The sequence below is a fragment of the Octodon degus genome, unplaced genomic scaffold, assembly GCF_000260255.1.
Source record: "Octodon degus isolate 3935 unplaced genomic scaffold, OctDeg1.0 scaffold00103, whole genome shotgun sequence".
Classification (NCBI taxonomy): Eukaryota; Metazoa; Chordata; class Mammalia; order Rodentia; family Octodontidae; genus Octodon; species Octodon degus.
In genome coordinates, this window is record NW_004524679.1 from 2,099,096 (window position 1) to 2,105,895 (window position 6,800).

The following is a 6,800-nucleotide window of genomic DNA, read 5'->3' on the forward strand; positions in this document are numbered from 1 at the left end:
TTGATTTTCATAACTGTTGCACCAGTCTGCATTCCCACCAGTGGTGGAGAAGTGTTCCTTTTCCTCCACAGCCTCTCCAACATTAGTTGTTTGTTGACTAGTTTATGATAGCTATTCTTTCTGAGGCGAGATGGTATCTCAGTATTATTTTAATTCGCATTTCACAGAGAGTAAGTGATATGGAAGATTTTTTCATATGTTTATTTGCTTCACTGATTTCATCCTCTGAGAAGCGTGTGTTCATCTCAGATGCCTATTTCTGGATTGAGTCTTTAAATTTTGGGCTGCAGATAATTTTTAGTTCTTTATATATTCTAGAGAGATGGTCTTAGACTGAGTGCTTATTTGTCAAGACTTTTTCCATATTTGTGGGTTGTCTTTTGATTTTGTTGGTAATTTTCTAAGACGTGCAAGAAGTTCTCAATAAGAAGTGGCACCAGTTGTTATTTCTTTCTAGTATTATGCGTGCAATCTGATATTTGTTCATGAACTCTGTGTCTACCCCTATGTCTTCATAAGTTCCTCCTACTTTCATTTCCAGGAGATTTATTCTTTCTGTTTTAATGTTTAAACATTTAATTGACTTCGACTTTAGTTTAGTGCATGGTGATAGACCTGGGTCAAGTTCTAGTTTTTGGCATGTCGAGAGCCAATTTTTCCAGCACCATTTTTAAAGAGGCTATCTTTCTTCCAGTAAGCATGTTTGGTTCCTTTGTCAAAGATAAGTTGGCTGAGTGTGTTCATAGAGGATTCTGCATCTTCTATTGCATTCCATTGATCCTCAGGTCTATTTTGTTTGCAGTACCATGCTGATTTTATCACAGTAGCTTTGTAATATAATTTTAAGCCATGAAATGTAATGCCTCCTGCCTTGTTTTTGTTGCCCATGATTGCTTTTGCTATGCTAGATCTTTTCTGCTTCTAAATAAATTTTAGGAAAGATTTGTCTAGGTCTGTGAGGTATGTTGGTGGTAGTTTGATAGGGATTGCATTAAATTGGTACAGCAATTTTGGAAGTATGGCCATCTTCACAATTTTGGTTCTTCCTATCCAGGGGCAGGAAATAATTTTCCATTTTCTGAAATTGTCTACAGTCTCTTTTTTCTGAGTATTGTAGATTTCCTTGAAAAGATCTTTGACTTTAGTTAGATGAATTCAGTTATTTTGGTTTCCACAGTTCTACTGTAAAAATTGTTGTTTCTCTAATTTCCCTCTCAGTGTGTTTGCTATCTCTGTAGAGGAATGCTGCTGATTTTTTCGTATTGACTATGTATCCTGCTATGCTACTGAATTTGTATATTCATTCTGGTAGCATCTTGGTGGAGTTTTTTGGTCGTCAAAGTAAAGTATCTTGTCATCTGCAAATAATAATTTATGTTCTTTACCTATTCTTATTCCTTTTTTTCTCTCTCTCTCTTTTCTAGTGGCTCTAGCTAATGATTCCAGAACTATATTGAATAGGAATTGCGATAGAGGACATCCTTACCTTGTACAGATCTGAGAGTAAAACTTTTCAGTTTTTCCACATTTAGAATTATGTGAGCTGTACGGTTTTCATAAATGGCTTTTATCAGATTGAAGTACAGGCCATCTATTCCAATTTTGTGTAGGAATTTGAATACGAATGTGTGTTGGACTTTGTCAACCTCATTTTCTGCAGCAATTGAGACCATCATTTGGTTTCTAGATTTGAATATATTACTATTGTGTATTACATTTATAGATTTGTGTATATCGAAACATCCTTGCATCCCTGTGTTCTATCTTAACTGGTCATGGTGTCTGATCTTGTTGATGATTTACTGTATTCTATTTGTTAGGATTTTATTGAGGATTTTTGCATCAATGTTCTGAGTTTGGCCTGTAGTATTCATTTTTAGTTACCTATTTCCCTGGTTTTGGAATCAGCATAATACATATCTTCAAGATTGGTTTTGGGAGGATTGCTTCCTTTTCAATATCTTTGAAGAATTTGAGGATTATAGGGATTATATCTTCTGTAAATTTCTTGTAGAATTCTGCTGTGAATCCATCAGGGCATGAAATCTTCCTTGTCGGTAGGTTTTTTATTACATTTCGCATTTCATTGGCTGTTATTGGGTTACTGAGAGTTGTTAAGTCTTCTTGATTCTGTTTTGGTAATGTATACCTTTCTATGAATATCTCCATTTTGTCTGTGTCTTCTAATCTGTGAGAGCAAATGTTCTCAAAGTAGCTATTGATAATCCTCTGAATTTCTTCTGAGTCTTTGGTAATTACATCCTTTTCAGTCCTTATTGCTTGTATTTGATATTTTTCTCTCCTCTTTTGGATGAGGTTAGCTAGGAGATTATCAATTTTATTTAATCTTTCAAAAAACCAGCTTTTTTATTCATTAATTCTTTAAATTGCTTCCTTCTTCTCAATTGAATTAATTTCTCCTTTTATTTACATGATTTATTCCCTTCTTTACACCCTGGGTTTGGTTTGCTCTTCTTTTTTTAGATGTTCGTGTTCCAACATTAGGGTGTGTATTTGTTCCCATTCTGTTTTCCTAATGTGTGAGTTCAGAGTTATAAATTTCTCACTGAGGACATCTTTCATCGTATCCCATAAATTCCGATATGTTTTGGTAGAATGTTCATTTAATTGTAGATATTGTTAATTTTTTTTTAATTTCATCTATGACCCATTGGTTGCTGAGCAGAATGTTCTTTAATTTCCGTGTATTTATGGGTTTTTTCTGTTTTGTTGCCTAATTTATTTCCTGTTTCATTGCACTGTGGTCAGATAGTATGCATGGGATAATTTCTGTTTTCTTGCATATAATTAAACATGACATAAGGACTAGTTTGTGGTCTAGTTTAGAAAATGACTCATGTTCAGTTGAAAAAAAATGTATATTGAGGTGTTGTGGGGTGGAGCACTCTGTATATGTTGACTAAGTCTATTTGATTCAAGCTCTAGCTCAGTTCTGCTATTTCTTTGCTGATATTTTGTCTGGATGACCTATCTTTTGGGATAAGAGTATGTTAAGGTCTCCTGTTAAGTTTGAGGTATTGTGCATTAGATTTTTCATGGCCATTAAAATATGTCTTACATATTTGAGTCCTCCTGTGTTTGGTGCATGGATATTTATTATTGTTACATCTTCCTCGTGAATTTTTCCCTACCCACTATAGAGTTGCATTCTTTATTTTGTTTGATCATTCCTGGTTTGAAGTTGAGATCTTCTGAGAACAAGATTGCTACCCCGCCTGTTTTCTGAGGTGCTGGTATGTGTAGTATTGTTTTCCTCCCTTTGACTTTCAGCCTATGAGTTTCTTTATGAGTTAAGTGCGTTTCTCCTAAACAGAATATTAATGGATTTTTGTTTCCTAATCACCTGTTCCAGTCTATTTCTTTTAATTAATGAATTGAGTCCAATGGTTTTAGTGGAAAAGTATTGACTTACAATCCTCATGCTATTTACCTCCTGTTGTTTACTCCTTTTGTCCTGTGTTTCATTTTTTGTCCTATTAGTGTGTTCCTTCTGTTCTCATTGGTGGATTTCTGATGATTTTCGTCCCTCCTCAGAAATTCTTTTATTAATGTGTATAATGTTGGTTTTGTCATCATGAAATTCTTTAGTTTTTCTTTTCCATGGAAGTATTTCACTTCTTCATCAAACTTGAAAGAGAGTTTTTCAGTGTGTAGTAGTCTGGTCTGGAATTTATTTTATTAGAGGACTTGAGGTACAGTGCTCCATATTCTTCTTGCCTTCATGGTTTGTGAAGAGAAGTCGGCCATTATTCCTGTCGGTTTTTCTTTAAATGTGGTCTGTTTCTTTTCTCTAGTCACTTTCAGTATATTGTTCTTGTTCTGGATTACTGGGATCTTGACTATTATATGTCTCAGTGTATTTTTAATTGTGTTGAAGTTATTTGGTGTTCTGTATGCTTCGGTTACATGAATGTCAGTTTGTTTCCTCATATTTGGGAAGTTTTCTGCTAAAACTTCTGCCCATATTCTTTTTATATCATTTGTATTGACTCCTTCTTTCTCATTGATGCCTATTTGTCTCAGGTTATTCATCTTTGCATCATCTCGCAGGTGGTGAATTACTTTTTCCTGGATCCTAGTTGTTTTTAAGAGATCTTTTCTTCCCTTTTCATTGGGTACAATAATGTCTTCAAGAACTGAAACTCTGTCTTCACTTTCACTCAAACGGTTTTGCAAACCAGTGATTGAAATTTTAAGTTCCTCTATATCTCTTTGAGTCTGCTTCATGCCATCTATTTCTTTCTTGTATTGCTCATTCAAGGAATCCATTGCTTTTCTAGTCTCCTCTATTTTTTCATCAGTGTCTTCTTGAGAAGTAGTTTCTAATTCTTCTAATTCAGGTTTTATTTCAGATCTGATTTCCTCTATATGTTTCTGCATTTAATTCTTTATGTCAGAAGCTCTTAATTGAGAGATTTCTTTTCATTTCAGAGATTAATTCCTTTGTACCTTTCGGTTGTTGTTTCTTTACTTCAGACTCTATTAATTCATACATAGGATTCTTTTTCTATTTCAGAGATTAATTCTGATGTGAGTTCCGCTGTACCTTTCTGCTGTTGTTTCTTTACCTTAGATGCTATTGATTTAGACATTTCAGCTGTGCTAGTGTCCTCTATCCTTTTTGGGGGTTAGCTCAGGACCTGAGATTGCATTTTTCTCCTTTTCTTTGTCATTTTGTATAGCACTATCCACTGACGTTTGGTGTAGAACTTTGGTACAGTTGTAATCTTAGCACCTTAAAATTCAGGTACCAATATATCAAGTTGTAGTTCATCCACTTGTGCCTGGCTACTCTTTTCAGCTCATTCCTGCTGCTGCCTTTAGAGGTGAGTCTTCTGTGCCCCTCTGGCAAAATGTTCTGCTCCTGGATCAGCTGTATGGTTTTGAACCTAGTCTCATTACAGTGACTTCAGCTGTAGAGTTTCCCTCCAGGCCTGTATGCCAGTCCTGGGATGGGTCTGGAGGGGTGTGGGGTGGCAGGAGAGCACAGAATCTGTCCCACACATTCACTGGGCCTGGGCTTTGACAGGTCTGCAGGACTCCTAAGAGCGCTACAGAAGTTCTCACTCACAGCGCAGGCTGTGCTGGCTCTAGTGGGGTAGGGTAGATCCGGAGAACACGGGGAAATGTCTCTCTCATGTGGTGGGCCTGGTTGGGTCTGGTGGGCACAGGACAGCACAGAAGCTCTCTCACACACTCACAGGGCCTAGGCTAGCGGATCTGATTCTGGAATTCTTTCCGCTACTGCATTCTAAATTTATTCAAATATGACATTGTATAGGGATTAATTTATTCTTTTGTATTTATTTCATCATGCTTTATGTCCTATACATCGGGCACCTTTGGATAAAATAATGTGTGTTGCTAAGAAAATAAATATCTTCTATTGTTGGAAGAAGCACTGTAGGTATATCTTTTGAAATCAGATTTTGTAAGATGTGGGATTTGTTGTTGTTAATATATTCATTTTGACTTATTTGTGTGAGTGGGTTAATGAAACCATCTACTATGTTTACATTCCTTTTTTCTAAGTCTTTATAGCCACTGTTATTTCTTTTATTAAAAAAATTGGTGCATGGGGCTTTGTTAGGTATATGTTTATAATTGTTATCTCTTTCTGCTAAATTTTCGCTTTTATCTGTATGTAGTGAACTAATATAGACTTTGATAAATTTTTCCTTGAAATCTAATTTCTCTGAAAATCATATGTCTACAGCTACTGGCTTTTTGTATTAGTAAGGATTTTGCTTTTTGCATGAAACATCATTTTCTATCTGTCCATTTTTAACTGTATTTTTCTTTCCAACTGAGCAGTGTCTACTTTTGTTACCATGCAGTTTAGGTTTAATTTTTGATACAAGTTTAAAATCTCAGCCTTTCGGGGGCTGAGGAGATGGCTCAGTGGAATAAGTGCTTCCCTGGCCAGCGCAAAGACCTAAGTTCAATCCCCAGTTCTGCCAAAAAAATAATAATAATAATTAAGAACTTTTCTTTCATCATTTTTTACAGATTTGTAGTTTCTATATGTTGTCATTACATTATTATTTTAAAGGCTATACTTTCAGGGATCATTTCTATAGTATGTTACATTATTATTTTATTGTTAATCAATTTATTTTCTGTTTTGTTTAACTACCTCCCCAGTTGTGTGTTCTTTCCTTGGATCTTTCTGTATCTTTTTGGGATTATTTTCAGTGGTCTTTACAGTATAAGTTTAGGGCTTATACATTTTGTAAGTCTTCTTTTTCATGAAAAGTTTTTATAGCTGTATCAACTTTGAAAGTTAATTCCTCAGTGTATATTAATCTTGAGTCAAAGATGTTTTCTTTAGAACATTACATTTTCATATGAATCTCTCCTGGCTTTTATAATATTTTGTTGATAAATATGTTATTCCTGTGATAAACTTTCCTTTTTCGGTTGCTTTATAGTTTTTGACACTAAAAACTTTTAGTATTCGTTCTTTCTGCTAACTTTCGGCAATTTGACTGAGGTGTGTCTTGGAGAATTCTTTTCTGGTTGTCATTACTTAGGGTTCTATATGCACAATTTTCTTGAATGGTAGATTTTTTCCCCTAGATTGGGAAAATTATCTGCTTTGATTAATGTGGACTTTATCATTACAATTGGTCTCATCTGGAGTTTCCTGCTACCCTGCGCCTGCGGGACCAGTCCCAGCCCAGGCGCAGCGTGGGCCGGACCCTCTCCCAGCCCCTCAGGCCGACCCCACCACTCCACAGTGCCTCCCCCACCCCGCCCGCCGAGTAGGATTTTCTGCC

The 6,800-nt window shown here is 35.7% G+C and overlaps 1 pseudogene; it reads left to right on the plus strand.

Moving 5' to 3' along the window:
- The first annotated feature begins 6,070 nt into the window (after positions 1-6,070).
- Positions 6,071-6,136, plus strand: LOC111818819 (annotated as a pseudogene).
- Positions 6,137-6,800: the final 664 nt, after the last annotated feature.